The sequence below is a fragment of the Arvicanthis niloticus genome, chromosome 16, assembly GCF_011762505.2.
Source record: "Arvicanthis niloticus isolate mArvNil1 chromosome 16, mArvNil1.pat.X, whole genome shotgun sequence".
NCBI lineage: Eukaryota > Metazoa > Chordata > Mammalia > Rodentia > Muridae > Arvicanthis > Arvicanthis niloticus.
The window spans coordinates 31,387,183-31,409,567 of record NC_047673.1 but is presented as its reverse complement, the minus strand read 5'-3'; the positions used below and the strand labels follow the sequence as shown (position 1 = coordinate 31,409,567).

Here is a 22,385-nt window from a genome sequence, read left to right as displayed (position 1 = left end):
TAATGGTTCAATGCATACTTCCTACAGCCTCATCAAGCCTTGATATGAAGGTCATGCCTATTGTTATTGCATTTTGTTACACTGTGTTCAGTTGATATCACTGGGAGGCCTGCTCATCTATGAAAGGAAACTGAAGAGCAGTGGATCTTAGGGACAGGGGAAGAAGTAGGTCTGGGAGAAGATGAAAAGGAGGTTGCATCCAGGATATAGTGTATAAGAGAAAAGAAAAAGAAAAATTAAAACTTTATGTAGAAATAAATAAACTCCTTTTAAAAATGCAGGGCTGGAGAGATGGCTCCATGTTTAAGAGCACTAGCTGCTTTTCCAGAGGACCTGGGCTCAATTTCCAGCATCTTCGTGGCAGCTCACAACTGTCTGTAACTGTAACTGTCTGTCTCTCTCTTTCTTTCTCTCTCCCTCCCTCCCTTCCTCCCTCCTCTCTCTCTCTCTCTCTCTCTCTCTCTCTCTCTCTCTCTCTCTCTCTCACACACACACACACACACACACACACTCACAGCCATATGCAGCAACATCATCATAATAATAGTAACAATATCTGTTTTGAAAATGATAAACAGCCTCAGATTAGCAGAAGAAAAGAAATCACAAAGAAAGAACAAGAAAATAGAAAAAAACAACAGGCCTTCCAGTTTGCACCTGTGCTCGGAGCAGTCTTAGGGTGCCAGCTCTGCATCCAATCCCCCAAAACCCAGTGGTGGCTGGACTCCAAGGAACTCTAACAAGCTCAGGAGCATAGAGGCATGTTTGTGTTTTTCCTGCAGGATGCTGAAGAAGCATAGTGGCTGTCAGAGTAACTGGTAAGACATGCTGATGCCAGGACAAAGAATGATGCTGACCTGTGAGCTTGCTAAGTGCCCTGACAATGATGACTGGGAAGTTGTATTGGACATATGTTCCTTACCCACCATTGCTTACTTATACCCCTGATGGGACAAGCTTCCTCACCTCAAGTTTTTAGACATTGTGGAACAGAGAATAAAAAAGAGAAGTTATAATGACTCTTGTAGTGTTCTTAAATGTGACCAGTTATTCAGACTCAATCATGGACTGGTCTAGAAATCAATCCAATATTGGAAATAACAGTTTTCATTTGGAAGTCTGGTTCTGGACATTTTCAGAGACATATTTGGAAGTTAGCTGCAGTTCTCCATGATGTTATGTTAGAGATAAAATTGGGGCAGGATTGAGATTTCAAACAAGTGTTAGCACAAGTGTTAAGGTCTTTTAATTGCCAAGTTAAAATTACTTTTGTTTCTTCTATAGTATTTAATGTAAGTTGCATTGATTATACACCTTCTCATTGTGTTAGTATGTTGAAATCTAGCATGTCAGTTACAGAGGTCTATCAACCAGCTTTTGTTTTATTGCCCTAAGTATCACAGAACCTTGGTATTCTAAAAATAGCTTGCAAGTACTGGAAGAGATGACTTAGGCTTTAAGCAAAAGCAAGAGGGTAGTGGGCTTGATTATTGCTGGTTCTTGGCATCATCAGAACCTAGTTCTCCCACAATAGAAAGTACTGAATTCCCCATATCACCAGGAAAGCAAGCTTATATTGAAAATCACTTCTACACTTTGCCTCCATATTTGCTCCCATGAGTATTTTGTTACCCCTTCTAAGAAGGGCCAGAGCACCCACACTTGGTCTTCTTGTTCATGAGCTTCATGTGGCCAGTGAGTTGTATCTTGGATATTTGTTACGCACACCTCTTCTGTGTCCCCTTCGCCCGCGAATAAGGACACGGAGGCAGTAATCGGGTATCACTACAGACGAGGCTTTACTTGTAACAGCAAAAGCAGAAAAGACGGAAGAAACCGGAAGAGGCTCCCTTAAATACACCCTAGAGTGACGTATTCACTTCTGAATGGCTGCTCGCTCACCACCCAATATTACGCCTCGGGATAGGCCAGTGACCTGGCGCTCTTTCTGCCTGGCAGCTGCGCAGAATGAATGTTTACTGCTGGGGAAACATGCGGCCAGCGCCATCTTGGAAATGCAAATGTGTAGCCACTGAAACAGCGGCTCACTACAGATATTGCCCACTTCTGGGCTAATATCCAATTATCAGTGAGTGCATACCACATGTGTTCTTTTCTGACTGGGTTACCACACTCAGGATGATATTTTCTAGTTCCACCCATTTATGTAAGAATTTCTCGAATTCATTGTTTTTAATAGCTGAGTAATATTCCACTGTGTAAATGTACTACATTTTCTGTATCCATTCCTCAGTTGAAGGACAGAAACTGAAGGAGGGGCTATCCAGAGACTGTTCCACCTGGGTATCCATCCCTTTGTGAAGTCACCAAAGGTAGACACTGACGTGGATGCCAGGAAGTGCATGCTGAGAGGACCCTGATATAGCTGTTTCCTTAGAGGTCTGCCAGAGCCTGAAATATACCGAGGAAGATGCTCGCAGCTAACCATTGAGCTGATCATGGGGCTTCCAAAGGAGGAGTGAGAGAGAAGACTGAAGGAGGTGAAAGGGTTTGTGGCCCCATGAAAAGAGCAACAATACCAACCAACCAGAGTCCCCAGGGTCTAAACCATCAGCCTGGGAGCACATAGGGAAGGACCCATGGCATTACAGCAGCCATCTCACCAGATACCTTAAAAGCCAGAAGATCCTGGACAGTTGTCATACAGACCCTAAGAGAACATAAATGCCAGCCTAGGCTACTATACCCAGCAAAACTCTCAATTACCATAGATGGAGAAACCAAGATATTCCATGACAAAACCAAAACTACACAATATCTTTCCAAAAACCCAGCATTACAAAGGATAATAGAGGGAAAGCTCCAATACAAGGAGGGAAATTATACCCTAGAAAGAGCAAGAAAGTAATCTTCCAACAAATCCAAAAGAAGATTTCCACACAAAGATAATTCCACCTCTAATAACAAAAATAACAGGAAGCAACAATCTCCTTTCTTTAATATCTCTCAACATCAATGGACTCAATTCCCCAATAAAAAGACTTAGACTAACAAACTGGATACTTAAACAGGACCCAGCATTTTGCTGCATACAGGAAACCCACCTCAGTGACAAAGACAGACTTTACCTTAGAGTAAAAGACTGGAAAACAATTTTCTATGCAAAGGGTCCTAAGAAACAAGCTGGAGTAGCCATTCTAATAGTGAATAAAATCGACTTTCAGCTTCAAGCTATCAAAAAGGATAAGGAAGAAGGACATTTCATACTCATCAAAGGAAAAATAAACCAACATGAACTCTCAGTTCTGAACATTTATGTGCCAAATGCAAGAGCACCCAATTTCATAAAAGAAACCTTACTAAAGCTCAAAGCACACATTGCACCTCACACAATAATAGTGGGAGACTTCAACACCCCACTCTCAGCAATGGACAGATCATGGAAACAAAAACTAAACAGAGATAAAGTGAAACTTAGAGAAGTTATGAACCAAATGGATTTAACAGATATCTATAGAATATTTCATCCTAAAACAAAAGAATATATTTTTTTCTCAGTACCTCATGGTACTTTCTCCAAAATAGACCACATAATTGGTCACAAAACAGGTCTCAACAGATACAAGAAACCTAAAATAATCCCATGCATCCTATTGGATTACCATGGACTAAGGCTGGTCTTCAATAATGACAGAAAGAATAGAAAGCCCATATTCACGTGGAAACTGAATAACACTGTACTCAATGATAATGTGGTCAGGGAAAAAATTAAAAAAACGAAATTAAAGACTTTTTAGAATTTAATGAAAATGAAGACACATCATACCAAAACTTATGGAACACAATGAAAGCAGTGCTAAAAGGGAAACTCATAGCTCTAAGTGCTTACAAAAAGAAACTGGAGAGAGCATACATTAGCAGCTTGCCAACACACATGAAAGCTCTAGAACAAAAAGAAGCAAACACACCAAAGAGGAGTAGACAAGAGTGCTGTGGTAAATATCCAACCCAAAAATGACCAGTCAAAGAAAACACAAATCAATAATTATGAATATAAGCTGCACACCTTGACTGGGCAGATTCACCATTACACTACTCTATTCCCCAGCTATGAGACCTATATAACTTGCAGGTTTTCCAAGTCACGAGATTGTCCTTTCACCTCCTGCTCCTCATCTTCCTCTCCCACTTCCCACCAACCTTTATCTCCCTACCTCCCCTTCTCCGCCCAATCACTGGCTCTAGCCTTTATTTTACAAATTGAGGTGGGCAGAAGGTTCAATAGAAGTCACCTGTGTGTGGATTCACTCCTCCTTTGCAGCTCCTCCTAGGAAAGTGGAATTAGCATCAAAATACAAGGCCTGGGCTGTCCATAACACTTCCCCCTTTCTGTCCAATTAAAAGACACTTTTCTCCCAGATGTAATTGAACACAATTGTATTACCATATTGTAATTGTTAAAGTACAAGATAGACCTAACACCCAGTTCATCATTTTTGTTAACTAAATAGAACCTCTGTCATCTCTCCTAACTAAAAGACTTAGTTCTGAACCTGGCATTTTTCCTGGCTTTAGAATGAATGTCAGCTGAAAATCATCCTCTCAAATCTGTTCTCTCAACATAAATAGCCTGGGTTGGCTATGAGACTAAGTCTTCAGCCCCATCAGAAATCCAGAATGACTGAATTAACTGAAATTATGGTAAGCACAAAGCATAGCTCCCAAAACTTAGTCAATATATAGAGACCGCTAAACACCTGGACAGTCCCTATACTTCAAAACATTGGAGCATCCAATCTTCAGCCTTCTGGCCCAGGATCATCTGACAGACCAAGGAATGCAGAAATATTAAGGGCTGATTACTCTGTATTGGCAGATATAATCAGTCAACTATTCTGCAAATGTGTCCTTTTCTGGACAGTAATTTGTAGGTGAAAAAAGGCAGTTTTTTCCTAGTGGCTATCTCACCACAACTGGATTAACTCAAAAGATACTCAATTTCTTCTTAGAATCTCAGACAGGGAAGCTGTCAGGAGCAGATAGGTCTCTAATCAAAATGAACATTTATACAAGAATGATTGTAACATCAATTCTATGGACTTCTGATGTTTTGAAAACCAACTATCCATGTAAGGTCATCTAGACTGTAGTCCATTAACTCCTCTCTACTATTTCTAGAAAACACCCTAACAATTAACTCAGAGCCATGCAATTGCTATAGGCCCTTAACTCACAGGCTAACCATCTTAAATCAGTTAAAAAATTTTTAAAAGGACTGGGTATAAGCCTTGTACCCACCAATTTTGACTTAATAGAAGAAGATATACCAAATAAACCTTTGAATTTGAAATCAAAATAAATTCTGTACCATTTCAGAAATTATAACTTCTACTTAGTAACAATTATACAGATTTCTACCAATAGGTTATGGCTATGCAATCAATCCTAGCTATTCCTCCCTGTTCCAACAAAACCATTACTTTTCCCTAGAAAGACAGCCCAATATTTACCATCTCAGTCCACAAGCCCAGGGAATGGGGCCGCCGAGTTTTCATTAACTTCTTCAAGCTGAATTTGGGCATTGAGATATTAGAAGAGGGGCAAGGGAAGAGTAAATTGATAAGCCTCTGACATCTGTGTCTTTACTGCATCCAGCTCAAATTCCAGGATATCAGAGGTTCAAGTAGGTCTGCTCAGCTTGCTTGATGAGTAGATACACCAAGGCTGTGTATTTCTGCAATATATAATTCTTAAAACAAATTTTAGTATCAATATATTTTTTGTTTGAATTCTGGAATCTAGTCTTCTGGTGGCCTGCCTCTGTCATGTCTAATCCATATAATTCTGGGAGGTGAAAATACCTTAATCATCTCTTTTGAAAACACACAGACAAAACCTTTTTGCCAAAACATCATATCCTTAAGCCAGTAACCAGAAAAACCTTTATCAAGTTAAAGATTTTTCCTCTTTCCCAGAGGAAAAATATAACCACAAAACTGAAAATCATATCCATCTTGAAAATAAAATCAATTTAATAACTAATATACTGTATGTGCCTATTCTTGGGCCTTCCCTATTTTGCCAAGCAGGAAATGAACCCAGAATTCCCATGGGGCCCATGTTAGACAGAACCTGAGTCTCCTGTGAGGCAATATAACTTTATGTAATCTGAATACATCTGATTTACACTATCTTTCTGTTTGGCCCTCTGCCTAGAACAGTTTTTTATTTATATCATCTATCTGTTTGGGTCTGTACTCCAGAGTAGCTTCCAATTGTACACTGTACTCTTTCCTCTAGAGCCAGTGACAATTTTCCCTCTCTAAGTTCCAAACCTCAGGCGATAATCCCCATGTGATTCGGACAAATCTGTTTATAAATCTTTCCTAAAAGCAAATAATCCCTATATTTTAACTTTATACTTACTGTATGTGTGTATTCTTTTTTCTAGCATCTCTTCCAGCTTCTGTTTCCAACCTTCATTCTCCTCTTTCTGTTGCTTACTTTGACCAAGAAAATCCTGAACCTTTAGTTTTAGTATTACTTGTAATCTCTTTTCTAAAGCAAGGCAGTTGTGTTCTAAGATCACCTGTTTCTCCCTGCAGTTTTTATAGGGCACTGATCAAGCCCAGCTGCAGGCTGAGCACTGCTCCTGACTCTGGCCATTGCTCTCTGTTTGGGGGTTGGGGGAGGAAGCCTCTCTGCCATTCTTTGTAGTCCCCTCAGATTCACTCAGCTTTTTATAGGGATTTTACTTCAGGTTAGCTGAGTTATAAGCAATAAGTTGGGTGCCAATTTGTTGCAGTAAATACCCAACCCAAAAATGAAAGTCAAAGAAAACACAACTCAATAATTATGAATATAAGCTGCACACCTTGGTTGGGCAGATTCACCACTATACTACTCTATTCCCCAGCTATGGGACCCTTGTAACTTACAGGTTTTCCCAAGTCAGAAGATTGTCCTTTCACCTCCTGCTCCTCATCTTCCTCTTCCTCTTCCCACCAACCTTTATCACTCCACCTCCTCTTCTCTGCCCAATCACTGGCTCTAGCCTTTATTTTACAAATTGAGGTGGGCAGAAGGTTCAATAGAAGTCACCTGTGTATGGATTCACTCTTCCTCTGCAGCCCCTCCTAGGGAAGTGGAATTAGCATCAAAACACAAGGCCAGGGTAACCCACAACATGGCAGGAAATAATCAAACTCTGCTGAAATCAACCAAGTAGAAAGAAAAAGAACTACATAAAGAATCAATAAAACCAGAGCTAGTTCTTTGAGAAAATTAACAAGATAGATAAACCTTTAGCCAGACTAATCAGAGGGTAGAGAGACAGTACCCAAATTAATAAAATCAGAACTGAAAAGGGTGACATAACAACAGTAACCAAGGAAATTAAAAAACTCATCTGATCCTACTACAAAAACCTATACTCAACAAAATTGGGAAATCTGGATGAAATGGAAATTTTTCTAGACAAATACCAGTTACCAAAGTTAAATCAGGCCAAGATAAACCATATAAATTGTCTCTTAACCCTGAAAGAAATAGCAGCAGTCATTAAAAGTCTCCCAACCAAAACAAGTCCAGGACCAGACAGTATTAGTGCAGAGTTCTATCAGACCTTCAAAGAAGACTTAATACCAATTCTCTATAAAGTGTTCAACAAAATAGAAACAGAAGGAACACTACCCAATTCATTCTATGAACCCACAATTACACTCATACCTAAACCACACAAAGACCCAATAAAGAGAACTTCAGACCAATCTCCCTTATGAATATCGATGCAAAAATACTCAATAAAATTCTTGCAAACCGAATCCAAGAACATATAAAAACAATTATCCACCATCATCAAGTAGCCTTTATCCCAGGAATGCAGGGATGGTTAAATATCTGGAAATCCATCAACATAATCCACTATATAAACAAACCCAGAGGAAAAAAACCCACATTATCATCTCACTAGATGCTGAGAAATCATTTGACAAAATTTAACACCCCTTCATGACAAAAGTCTTGGAAAGATCAGGAATCCAAGGCAGATACCTAAACATAGTAAAAGCAATATACAGCAAACCAGTAGAAAACATCAAACTAAATGGAGAGAAATTTGAAGCAATCCTATTGAAATCAGGAACTAGATAAGGCTGCTGACTCTCTCCCTACCTATTCAGTATAGAACTGGAAGTCCCAGCTAGAGCAATTAGGCAATAAAAGGAGGTCAAAGGGATACAAATTAGAAAGGAAGAAGTCAAAATTTCACTATTTGCAGATGTTATGATAGTATACTTAAGTGACCCCAAAACTTCCACCAGAAAACTCCTAAACCTGATAAACAACTTCAGCAAAGTGGCTGGATATAAAATTAACTCAAACAAATCAATAGCCTTCCTCTACTCAAGAGATAAAATGGCTGAGAAAGAAATTAGGGAAACAACACCCTTCACAATAGTCACAAATAATATAAAATACCTTGGTATGAATCTAGCCAAGCAAGTAAAAGATCTGTATGACAGGAACTTTCAAGTCCCTGAAGAAAGAAATTGAAGCAGATCTCAGAAGATGGAAAGATGTCCCATGCTCATGGATTGGAAAAATTAATATAATAAAAATAGCTATCTTGCCAAGAGCAATTTACAGATTTAATGCAATCCCCATCAAAATTCCCACTCAATTCTTCACAGAGATAGAAAGAGCAATTCTCAAATTCATTTGGAATAACAAAAAACCCAGGACAGTAAAAACTATTCTCAACAATAAAAGAACTTCTGGGGGAATTACCATCCCTGAATTCAAGCTGTACTACAGAAAAATAGTGATAAAAACTGCATGGTATTGGTACAGAGACAGGCAGGAAGATCAATGGAATAGAATAGAAGACCCAGAAATGAACCCCCATACCTTTAGGTCCTAGAAGGAGCTAAAACCATCCAGTGGAAAAAAGACAGCATTTTCAGCAAATGGTACTGCTTCAACGGGAGGTCAGCATGTAGAAGAATGCAAATCGATCCATACTTATCTTCTTGTACAAAGCTCAAGGCCAAGTGGATCAAGGACCTCTACCTAAAACCAGATACACTGAAACTAATAGAAGAGAAAATGGGGAAAAGCCTCGAACACATGGGCACAGGGGGAAAGTTCTTGAACAGAATACCAATGGCTTATGCTCCAAGATCAAGAATTGACAAATGGGACCTCATAAAATTGCAAAGCAAAGGACACCGTCAATAGGACAAAGCAGCAACCAACAGATTGGGAAAAGATCTTTTCCAGTCCTACATCTGATAGAGGGCTAATATCCAATATATACAAAGTACTCAAGAAATTAGACTCTAGACAATCAAGTAACCCTATTAAAAATGTGGTGCAGAGCTAAACAAAGAATTCTCAACTGAGGAAACTCGAATGGCTGAGAAACACCCAAAGAAGTGTTCAACATTGTAAGTCATCAGGGAAATGCAAATCAAAACAACCCTGAGATTCCACCTCACACCAGTCAGAATGGCTAAGATAAAAAAAAAAAAAAAAAAAAAAAAAAAAAAAAACCGCAGGTAACAGCAGATGCTGGCAAGGATGTGGAGAAAGAGGAACACTCCTCCATTGTTGGTGGGATTGTAAGCTGGTACAACCACTATAGAAAGAAGTCTGGCAGTTCCTCAGAAAATTGAACATAGTATTACCTGAGGACCCAGCTATACCACTCCTGGGCATATACCCAAAATATGTTCCAACATACAACAGGGACACCTGGTCCACTATGTTCATAGCAGTCTTATTTATAATAGCCAGAAGCTGGAAAGAACTCAGATGTCCTTCAACAGAGGAATGGATACAGAAAATGCAGTACATTTACACAATGGAGTACTACTCAGCTATTAAAAACAATGAGTTCATGAAATTCTTAGGCAACTGGATGGAACTGGAAAATATCATCCTGAGTGAGTTAACCCAGTCATAAAAGAACACACATGGTATGCACTCACTGATAAGTGGATATTAACCCAAAAGCTCACAATACCTAAGATACAACTCATAGACCACATGAAGCTCATGTAGAAGAAGAGAGACCAAAGTGTGGATGCTTTGGTCCTTCTCAGAAGGAGTATCAAAATACCCAACCAGAGCTCCCAGGGTCTTAACCTCCAGCCTGGGAGCACATAGGGAGGGACCCAGGGCTCCAGCTGTATAGGTAGGGGAGGATGGGCTTGTCAGGTATCAGTGGAAGAGAAGGATCTTGGTCCCTGAAAGTCTGGATTCCCTAGTTGGGGAATTCAAGAACAGGGAGGCAGACATGGGTGGATGGTGGGGCACACCCTCATAGAAGTAGGAGGAGGGGGAAGGGTTTTGGGGGGATGGGAGAGGGGGTATCATTGAAAGGTAAATAAATAAAATATTCAATAAAAACAAAATGACTCTGGCAATTGTAGTCGAGCATTCGAGACTTTTTGACAATTTATTACAGGGAATTTGTATAATCCTCAAGGACAAGGTATTGTGGAAGAGGCCCATGGAACTTTAAAAAGATTGGTGAGACATACTGTTGCTGAGACAAAGAATGATGCCGACCTGTGAGCTTGCTGAATGCCCTGACAAGGGTGACTGGGGAGCTGTATTGGGCATATGTTCCTGACCCACCTTTGCTTGACTGTATCCCAGATGGGACAAGCTGCCTTGCCTCAAGATTTTAGACCTTGTGGGATAAAGAATCAAAAAGAGAAATTATAATGTCTCTTGTATTTTTCTTAAAGGTGACCAGCTGTTAGGACTCAATCATGTACTGGTCTAGAAATCAATCCACTATTGGAAATAACAGTCTACACTTGGAAGGCTGGATCTGGACATTGTCAGAGACATATTTGGAAGTTAGCTGTAGTTCACTATGATGTTATGATAGCAAGAGATAAAGTTGGGACAGGATCTGAATTTCAAACAAAAGTTAGTGCATGTTTTAAGGCTCTTTTAATTGTCAAGCTAAATGTAGTTTTGTCTCTTCTACATTATTTATTATAAGTTGCATTAACTGTTATAAATTTCCAATTGTGTTAGTGTGTTGAAGCCTGGCATATCTGTTACAGGGGTCTACCAACCAGATTTTGTCTTACTGCCCTGAGTATTAGAAAACCTTGATTCTCTGAAAAAAACTTGAAAGTGCTAGAAGAAGTGAGTTATGCTTTAAGCAGAAGCAAGAGCACAGCAGGCTTGATTGTTGCTGGTATAACAGCTTTAATTACATTCATTGCTAGCACCACTGCTTCTGCAATAGCATTGACACAAGGAGTTAAGACAACTATTTTTGTTAACCATCTAGCAAAAAAATGTTACTAATGTTTTGAGTATATAAAAGGATTTATATAGGTATCTGGAACAATGAATAATGCTCTATAACATATTCAAATTATCTGAAGGAGGTTCAGGGCTCAAGAGTTAGGAGCCATCCCAAGTGTCATGACAAATATCATTGAAGTAGTGTTACTTCTAAAATTTACAATGATTGTCATTATAATTAGAAAAAAGTTTAAAGACACCTGTAGGATACTTGGCATAATCCTAACACCTCTCTGGGTGTGTTAACTTTGCATAGTGAGATTATGAATTTAAAGAATGGTGCTCTGTTGAGCTTTTATGCTGCAGATAATGTTGATAAAATTATCCATGGCCTGAGTTCAGCATCTCCATTTTGGTCAAACCTCAGAAATGGCATATATTGCTTGATCAGGCTAGCCCTTGTTATCTTGGGAATACTTTTATTCCTGCCCATCATGTTAAAGCTTGTCTCTAACTACATCAACAGGCTGGCAGCCAAAGTACTTGACTTGAAACTGATAATGGACTCCCAGACAGAGTTATTAAATTAACAGGCTGGCAAGCTAAGGACGGGTAAGATTCTGCACAGACCCTTACCAACCTAAGACAGAAATGTATTGCTTATGATAACACATATTCCATGACCGGTAAGGAAGGCTTTCTTGTCAGAATGACCTAAGACAGGTTCAGTCTGGTTTATGTAATAAAAAGGAAGAGATGTGGAGAGCTTTTGGGGCTGCCTGGCATGAATCTGACATAGGCCAAGAACAAGGAAGTGGACTGCAGGCAGAAATCTGACATTGGGCTGGAACAAAGAAGTAATTTCAGGCAGGAATCTAAATCTTAGACTAGAACAAAGAAGTAATTATAGGCAGAAATCTAAACCTTAAGCTAGAACAAAAGAAATAAGACTTCAGACATGAAAATGACTTTTGGCTACGACAGGGAAGTAGGCTCAGATACTTTGATAATTCTGATAAGCCCTTAGAAATAGTGATCATTGAAGTGATCACGGGACTCTGTTTATTGTTATGCATGTTCTTTGATTATCTGGGTCTATTGTCTTCCTTGTTCCTGGACTATTCACATCTATTGTATTGCTAGTTCTTCAACCTAGAACTGCCCTTAATACTTGCATGTAATTTAAATAGTATAAAAACATAAATGGAGGAGGGGGGATAAGATAGGGGATTAATGGGTGGGGGAAATGAGGAAAGGGGATGGCATCTAAAATGTAAATAAATAAAATATCGAATAAAAAATCTTATTGCTTTTTGGAGAAATAAAAGGCATACTAGAGTCACATTAGGATGAGTAAAATGTAAGTAAGCATCTCCAAATGCATCCCTTTTGGCAACCAGAACTAATAGAAATCATTAGATGTTCCAACCCTCTGCTATCTTCATACCGTACACTCTTACACAGAGGAGACTGAGTCAAGAACTGCTGTTATGAAAGTGGAAGGAATGTGGACATCACCATAGTTAGATGAGGGTGAGGAATGTGGTTTTAGTGCTTCCAGCTCAGGTGCTGTTTAGTTGATTATCTATTGTCTGGCTTTTGTCACCATGATGTTCTGTGTTTGCCATCCAGTGAAAGAATTTTTGTTGTTCTTCTTGTTCTGAGGGCTTTTTGTCTGTTTGGTCTTTGTTTTTGTTTATTTAAAGACTAAAGGAGGGTTCCTTCTGGTCTGGGCCAGAGCACTGAGCAGATCTTGGGTGGCAGCTCTGTCCCCAACCTTCAAGAACCCAGAGGAAGTAGGGATCCCAGGCGCTCTAACTTGGACAGTGTCTTAGAAACTAGTTCTCAGATCTGAGGCCTGGATCAGACCTCTGCCAGGTCTGCTGTTGTGTGGACCCTGGATTCCGCCTGAGACATACTGGAAGGTCCACTCAACCCAGAGCCACAGAGGAACAGCTGAACTCAGAGCGTCTGACAACATATCCGGAGATATTCTAGAGGAGACACTGCACCCAGAACAGCAGACACCTAGCTGGACTGCTACCTTGGAGGCACCATATCCTGAGGCATCCTAGAGGTACCACTGTAATCAGTGCAGCTGGAAAAGATCACAGAGACATCTGGACCCCTAGGAGATCAGACACAAGCTAGATAACTGGAAAGGCAGGCTTCAGTCAGAGACAGCAAGTACAGGCAGCACTAGAGTTAACCAGATGGCAAAAGGCAAGCACAAGAATGTAAGCAACAGAATCCAAAGTTACATGGCATCATCAGAACCCAGATCCCCCATCAGAGCAAGCCCTGAACACCCCATCACACCAGAAAAGCAGGATTCAGAATTAAAATCACTTCTCATGATGATGATAGAGGGCTTTAAGAAAGACATAAATAACACTCTCAAAGAACTTAAGGAGAACACTGGTAGACAGATAGAAACCCTTAAAGAGGAAACACAAAAATCCCTTAAGGAATTGCAAGAAAATGCAACCAAACGGGAGAAGGAATTAAACAAAACCATGCAGGATCTAAAAATGGAAGTAGAAACAATAAAGAAATCACAAAGGGACAATACCCTGGAGATAGAAAACCTAAAAAAAAGATCAGGAGTCATAGACACAAGTATCACCAACAGAATACAAGAGATAGAAGAGAGAATCTCATGTGCAGAAGATACCATGGAAAACATTGACACAACTGTCAAAGAAAATGCAAAATACAAAAAGCTACTAACCCAAAATATACAAGAAATCCAAGACACAATAAGAAAGCCAAACCTAAGGATAATAGGTATAGATGAGGGGGAAGACTCCCAACTTAAAGGACCAGTAAATATCCTCAACAAAATTATAGAGGAAAACTTCCCTAACCTAAAGAAAGAGATGTCCATAAATATACAAGAAGCCTACAGAACTCCAAATAGTTTAGACCAGAAAAGAAATACTTCCTGCCACATAATAGTCAAAACATCAAATGTACATAACAAAGAAAAAATACTAAAAGCAGTAAGTGAAAAAGGCAAAGTAACATATAAAGGCAGACCTATAAGAATTACACCAGACTTCTCACCAGAGACCATAAAAGCCAGAAGATCCTGGACCGATATCATACAGACCCTAAGAGAAGACAAATGCCAGCCCAAACTACTATACCCAGCAAAACTGTCAATCATTATTGATGGAGAAACCAAAATATTTCATGACAAATCCAAATTTACACAGTAGCTCAACACAAATCCAGCACTTCAAAGAATAATTGGTGGAAAACTCCAACACAAGGAGGGAAAATACAACCTAGAAAAAGCAAGAAAGTAATCTTCCAAAAACTGTAAAAGAAGGTAGCTACACAAACATATCTCCACGGATGTTAGCCCAAAAGCTTGGATTAGCGAAGACTCAACCTGCAGACCACATGAAGCTCATGAAGAAGGAAGACCAAGAGGGGATGCCTCAGTTCTACTTAGAACGAGAAACAAAAATGCTCAAGGGAGCAAATAGGGAAACAAAACATTGAACAGAAACTGAAGGAGGGGCCATCAGGAGACCATTCCAACTGGGTATTCATCCCATGTACAGCCACCTAAGCTAAACACTGTTGTGGATGGCTGGAAGTGCATAATGTGAGGAACATGATATAGCTGTCTCCTTAGAGGTCTGCCAAAGACTAACACACTCAGAGGACGATGCTCACAGTTAACCACTGATATGATCAGGGCTTTCCCAATGTAGAACTTAGTGAGAGGACTGAAGGAGCAGAAAGGGTTAGTGACCCCAGGTGGAAAGCAACAATACCAAACAACCAGAGCCCCTCAGGGTCTAAACCACCAGCCTGGGAACACATAGGGAGGGACCCAAGACCCCAGAGGTATATGTAGGGGAGGATGGCCTTGTCGGACATAGGTGGGAGAGGAGTTTCTTGGTCCCATAAAAAAAATGAACACAGAGTGGGGGGGGGGGAAATGTGAGGGCAGGGAGGGGATAGTGAGGGGGGGTAGGTGCGGTCACTGCCTCATAGAAGCATGAAGAGGGGGATGGGATAGGAGGTTTCTGGGTGGTGGGAGGAAGTAGGGTAAGGGGATAAAATCTGAAACGTAAATACTACAACCAATTTTAACAAAAAAAAAAGTTGTCAGAACCAACATCTTTAAAAAAAATTGGCAGCCCCCGGGGGGGGGGGGAATTTTTTTTTTCTTGATACTAAAACTTGTTCTGAGAATTGTATATTGCAGAATACACAGCCTTGGTGTATCTACTCATCAAGCATACTGAGCAGACCTGCCCAAACCTCAGATGTCCTGGAATTCCATCTGGATTCAGTGAAGACACAGCATCAGAGGCTTATCAACCTACTCTTCCCCCCACCCCTCTTCTAAAATCTCAAAGCCCTTAATCAGCTTGAAGAAGTTAAAGAAGAGTCAGCGCCCCTATTCCCTGAGCTTGGGGACTAATGTGGTTAATAATGGTCTGTCTTTCTAGGGACAAGTAGTGGTTTTGTTGGAACAGGGGGGATTAGCTAGGACTTATTGCATAGCCATAACCTATTGGTAGAAATCTGTATAATTATTATCAAGATGAAGTTATAATTTCTTACATGGTACAAAATTTACTTTGATTTCAAATTTAAGGTTTTCATTGGTATGAGCCTCTTATTAATATAAAAATGAGATGAATATTGATACTCCTTTGGGCATTGTGCCTGCATAACACATTTAGGAATACAAGGCCTAGACCCAGCCCTTTTTTAACTTTTTTAACTGATTTGGGACGGGTAACATATGAATTAAGGGACTATAGCAAATTCATGGTTTTGATTTTATTGTTAGGGTGTTTTCTATATTTTATTGAGAAATAGCTGAGAGGAGTGAACAGACAACAGTCCAGGTTACCTTACATGGATAGTTGGTTTTCAAAACATCAGAAGTCCATAGAACTGACACTACAAATATTTATATATTAATGTTTATTTTGATTAGAGACCTGTCTGCTCCTGACAGCTTCCTGTCGTGGATTCTAAGAAGAAATTGAGCATTCTTGGAGTTACACCAGTTGTGTGGTGACAGCCACTAGGCAAGAATTGCCTCTCTCCATCTACAGACAAATTACTGTCCAGAAAAGGACACACATGCAGAATAGTCGACTGATTATATCTGCCTAGACAGAGTAATCAGCCCTTGACAATCCTGCATCACTAAGGTCTGCCAGATGATTCTGGGCCAGAAGGCTGAAGATTTGATGCTCCAACGTTCGGTAGTATAGGGGCTTTTCAGGTGTTCAGCGGTCTCTATAAATTGGCTAAGTTTTAGAAGTTATGTTTAGTGCTTCCCATAACTTCAGTTAACTCAGTCATTCTGGATTTCTGACAGGGTTGAAGACCTATAGTCTCATAACCAATCCTGGCTATTTACTTTGAGAGAAAAGATCTGAGTAGATGGTTTTCAGCTGACATTCATTCTAAAGCCAAAAAAGCCAGGATCAATAGTAAGTGTTTTAGTTAGAAGAGATGACAGAGGTTCTGGTTAGTCAACAAAATGATAGACTTGGTATTAGGACTATCTTGTACCTCACTGATACAATTAGGAATAAGTATGCTCTAATTGTATTTTGAGAGAAAAGTTTTACTTTAACAGGAAGAGCGATATGTAGGAGGAGCTAAGTAGGAAGGAGTACTGAGAGGTAGAGATGGAGCAAGGAGAGAAGATGAAGGAGAGGAGAAGCTAGGTGATGAGAGAGAGAAAGAGAGAGGGGGCATGGAGGCAGATGTTCACATGTCTCCACCAGTCAAAGATAGTTTTTATATCTAGGTTGGGTATTGGGTTATGCTTCTGATTGAGCATTACCAAACTTATAAATCCTTTGATTAACATTTTAAAAAAATCGTATAAAAACAAAAAGGAAAGGGGGGGGCATGGGACCCCATGTTCTAGGGAGGGGAAATGTGGAAAGGGGATGGCATCTTAAATGTAAATAAAATATAAAATAAAATAAAAAAAGAAAATTAAAAAAAAAAAAAACAAAAACAAAAAAACAAAAAAAAAAGACTAAAGGGAAAGATAAAAGACATTATTTAACTGAAAACGAGTGACATGTTAATTACCTTGTCAGTGTCATCATTCAAAGTTTGGTTATAGTAAATCCACTTTTGTTTGTCATCTCAATGATTTCTCCAGCCTTTGACACTGCATCTGGTTTGATCAGGGCTAAAGTTCTGTAAAGAAATAAAGAATGGATTTGAAAATAAAAAAAAGAAAAGAAAAGAAAACACAGACTCACTGAAGTTCTTAACTTAGTGGCTTCTTTATTAGGCATATAAAGGTCTGGAAAAGTTACCAAAATGTGAAGCAACTGAAAATATACTATGTTCCAATAATGAGCCCTACAAAAGTGGAATGTCTATGAAATGACTGACAAAGAGTTCAGAATAATCCTGAATAGGAAAGCCTTGACAGAGGGAATGATCAAACAGAAGAAAGAATCTATAAACTCAAAAGTACGTTTGACATGATGTAGTCAAAAGCATAAAATGGGGGGGAAAAAAGGCCAATGACAATTAATAAATTCCTTTTCAAGACAGCAAGTCTACAGATATCAGAATTTTATGAAGGAAATAAGGGAAAGATACAGAAATCATATTTAAGCTAATAATGCTGCAAGTTCTCCAAGCATAGGAGATGATGACAACCTTCAGGTACAGAAAGCCAAGAGATTGCTCATAAATTCAAGCCAAAGAGGAATTCACAAGGATACTCCATAAACAATTCCTCAAAACTGGAAAACAAAGAAAAATACTGAAAGTGGCAAGAGATAAGAAGTGTGTCCCATTATCCCTTGATCATGTCACTATTCTGCTGAAGGCATTAGATACCCTGTAGGCCAAGTTTGAGAGTAGAACCTGCCTCACCTATGTTTCACACTTGACTAACATGCTATTTCCGTTTCAAGCACAGCTTGTCCCTGACTTTTATTTCAGAGGTGTCAGCAGAAGGTAATCAGAAAGACAGCAATACAAAGATCAGATGTTTGTCAGGACCACCTGCCAACAAGATGAAATGTTTCATGGCCTACAAAATAATAACAGGTAATAAAAGGTGGCATGTTATTCAAAGGGAAAAATTTCCTAAAATTGCTTTATTTATCTCAAATACATTGCTTGATTTTTCACTTGATAGATTAAGCTACATGATTTTTTTCTTGAGGGTTGAGAGAATGTGGTACAAATGAATACGGAATTAAATAATACTTAGTGGAAACCAAGGCAAACCTGTTGGATTGTCTGTCCCATCTTGCAGTCCTGTGATTAGCAATGTCAGGGGGTGTGTGGAGGGGCGTGGCTGGCAAGGTGCCACCATTGCTTTCTATGTTGACGTAGGTGTCAAAAATCTGTTGGCGAGATTGATATGTTGGGCAATCTTTGTTATAACTTAGTTCTTAGGAAACCATATGAAAAACAAACTGCCAATATCTACTGGCAGGTTGGTCTGGAGACTGATGAGAATTTGCTCCTTAAGATGACTAGGGGGAGGTGGTGCAAAGTAGTAGATATTTTTGTCAATGGCCCATCCATGACAGATTTTTTTTTTTTACTCCAGGTAATCGATAGTATCTTTTATAAAGTCCTGAAAAAAAATGTTAGACTACCAATAAATAATATCTTTGGGAACGTAAATAATGGTTGTGGTATTCAGACTCTTCATTTACATAACAAATACTTTAAAGGAACTATTTATTTTTTTAAAAAATAGAGAAAGATTTGTTATTATGGCTCAGGCACAGCTTTCTGTGCATGTGGTTGGGCAGACCTATGGCTTTGGGCCTGAGGTGAGGCAGAAGAACACCGTGGAGGCTGAAGTACATGCCAGAGGCACATCTCAGGGCACCCAGGGAGCAGAGAAGAATGACAGGAAGAGGTAGGGAGGAAGATGTTACTCATAGAAACACATTTTCTTCAACTAGACCATCCCCTTTCACATCACCTCCTGATTGATTCATCTGTTCCGATTCTGAATCTATCAATGGATTAAATCACTGACTAGGTCAGATAGAGCACCTGTTTCTTTGTTCACTGGAAGAATGCTAGCAGATTCTGTGATCAATATATATTTAAGTTGGCATAATTGAAAATAATATACCTATGTAAGAGTAAGTATGATATTGGTCTTTTAGAAAATTTAAAATATTGTAGCTGCTTAGGTTATCTTTTTTATAAATGTTAAGTATAAAAGAATTTTTGTAGTCTGAAGCATTTTTTATCAGTAACATATTCAAAATCACAAAGAGGCAAACTAACTGGGTGGGGTAAAACATAGTAATGTTATGGAGATTGCATCTTCTTAATTTAGACATCCATACATGGGCTTTGAAAGCAGCTGTCTTGCAACATAACAGATTTCAGGAGAGTTTCTAAATTAAAAACTCATTGCACCTTTTACTGTGGCTTTAGAAAATCTCACTCTGACCTCAAAGTGCTCTGGGCCTCTGAGCAGCTCACTCTATCTTCTTTTAAGTGCTCAGTGGTGGTGACCAGGGTCCAGGAATCTATAAAATATATACCTTTCAGTTTGATCTCTTTTTTTCCTTTAGAAATCTTCCCTAGATGAGCCTACAATTCTACTCAAGCACATTTGAAGGATTTGTCATTGGTTTTCATCTTAGCTTGATGTGAGATAAAAAGTGAGATAGAAGAAGAAATCAAATATTTGTAGTTACTGTTTTTAGAACAGCCTCTGAAAATAAACGCAATCTCTCTAAACTTTAATTTATTTCAAAAGCAAATAAAAATCCAATTTGAGGACTGGAATATGAATTATACAAGAAAATAGCATTTCACCAAGCACATAATAAATCCCCAAGAATATTATACTTTCTCTCCCCTCCTATAGTCAGAAGCACATTGCACTTTCTTATAATTATTATTTCATTATATATTGTGAGGTACCAACTTTGAGTTAGGTGATCTGGTGGGGATATCAAGCTGAGCGGAAAAAAGAATATACAAGGTTGTTTTGTTGATATAGAAGAGGTGTGAGTATCTATCATATGTCATATCTTACTCCAGCTCATCATATCAAACATGGTTATTCATGATGCTAAGCTGGCTTCATGAATGTTTTTCAAGCCTGCTCTTCTGGTCCACAGTATTATGGCTTTTGTTTCCGTCCTAGAAAGTAAGACCTGGAGCAGATAGATAGTTCAGATTTCCCCAGTCAGAGAAAACCCACCAAGCTGAAAGGTAGCCCAGTGCTTAGTCATTCCTTGGGTCAATATTTCCAAGCATCTGAGGATAAGAATTATGAGGCAGCAGCTTAAAATATGAATTCCCCATCTGTGTCTTTGGAGAATCTGATTCAATGACTCTCAGGGGGTCATCAGGGGTTTCCTGTTTATTGGGATCCCAGGTTATTGTCATTAGGGAATTTTGGAGATTATTGAGTTAAAGTGGAATTTCACAAGTTGTCCTTCACAAATCACCTTTTAAACATCAAGGCTGTGTATGCCATCCTCTGCTTAGCCACTCTGGTGTGTGCTATGCTGAAATCCCACCATTCCTGAGAGTTTGAAAATACGTGCTGGCAGAAAACATGTTGTGGTGGGGGAGGAAGAAGCAGATTGATCTACGTATGTGTGCCTTTTTCTATGTGGCACCCCCAACCCCCATTACACACACAGCTTTAGTGTTTGGCTCTGGGCAGAAAGGCCTAGAATGCCACTTATCTGTATAGTATCCTGGGCTTTCCACACAGACCTGTTGAAACAGGGCCTGGAGATTAGCTGTATTTGATTTATTTTATTATTGTTTGAGGTGGGTTATATCCAGGACCTTATGCGTGCGAGGCAAGAAGTCCACCAATGAGCTATATCCCTAGCCCTTTGCCCATTATATTTTTAGAACGTACCCCTCATTCTGTCACATGCAGCAGCCAGAGGACCACCTCAACATATACCTAAGCCTATTAGCTGTAGTTCCCTTCATTAGTGTGACTCTGTAGTGTGCTCACTCCTTTGCTCAGCTTTGAGGATTCAGATCAAAAGTTGTAGGTGGTCCAGAACAGAAATTAGGAGAGGTAGAATATTAATACCTTCACGGTTCAATTGGAAAAACTGAAGTCCAGAGTTCTTCTATCCCTCAGGTCTACCAAGCCCTAATGCCTTTGTCCTGATGTCTATTTATAAAGAAGCACTGCACATCGTGGCTGTAACTGTCACCAGTGGAACCCTGTTACCCAGCTCTAACTGAACCTAGGCTGTCTCTTCCTCACTTTTCAGACTCTGACTGTTATTTCTCACATTCTGGTTTTACTGCCACTCAGAGTTTGTCTCCATTCTCTGTAGACTTCTTTAAGGTCTCTAAACCCACAGGAATGTTTTGTCCTCTACCTACTACACTGATTTCCAGTCATTGATTCTTTGTAGCCTCTCTGCCTCCCTGATCTCATCACAAGTTGGCCACTATCCACCCAGAGTGTTTAGCAGTATTCACCCTCAGTGCAGGAGCATGCTCCTCAGGGCATACTGGCTTCTTTCTGTGGAGCAAACAAATACCCCTTGATACCCAACGCTAAAGAATAGCCCCGTACAGGTTGCACAGGTTCAGACTGTGCTGAGCAGATTTGTTTTAATTTACTTAAAACAAAATTTTACTCTCTCTTTTTTTTTTTTTAATTTACTCTTTTATTCAGGTCTCTCAGCTGTTGCTGGACTTGTCTTAATCTAAAACATTTCACAAGGTGGACTCTTGAGAACCTGCAGGAAAGAGACAGAGGAAAAAAGTAGCAAAATTGAGATAACACTACAAAACTTACCAAACTTCAGATTTGTCCATTGGGATTAAATGCTATTTTCTTTCGACTTTCTTGTGAGAATCCTTGATGTTAGAATTCTCTTTCAAGTTTATAGCTGAAATCCCACCCTCCCACCCCCTCCCCCACCCCACTCCCACTCCTTGATTTCTGCTTCCTCAAACAAGGAACGGCAAGACAGGTTTGCAAGTCCAACTACTACAGCAGACATCCAGGGATGGTTTTCCTGTTTTTCTGATTCCTTCTTTATAGGACTGGCTGATGTCTCTGCTTCTAGTAAAATGATCCACCTTCCCCATAGGACATCTCACTCGCTAAAGGGATTAGATTTTTATTCTTGTAAGAAAATTCAAAATAGCACAGT

General features: G+C 39.5%; 1 protein-coding gene across 1 annotated transcript in view; it reads right to left on the bottom strand.

The window, feature by feature from the left end:
* LOC117721805 (disintegrin and metalloproteinase domain-containing protein 25-like) overlaps positions 1-21,447 on the bottom strand; it is a 119,478-nt gene extending 98,031 nt beyond the window's left edge. The window contains exons 1-2 of the mRNA XM_076914045.1: positions 21,302-21,447; positions 17,323-17,433 (exon numbers count right to left, since the gene is read on the bottom strand). The gene's annotated coding sequence lies outside the window, so the exon portion shown is untranslated. The remainder of the gene's footprint in view (positions 1-17,322; positions 17,434-21,301) is intronic.
* Between the last annotated feature and the right edge of the window lie 938 nt (positions 21,448-22,385).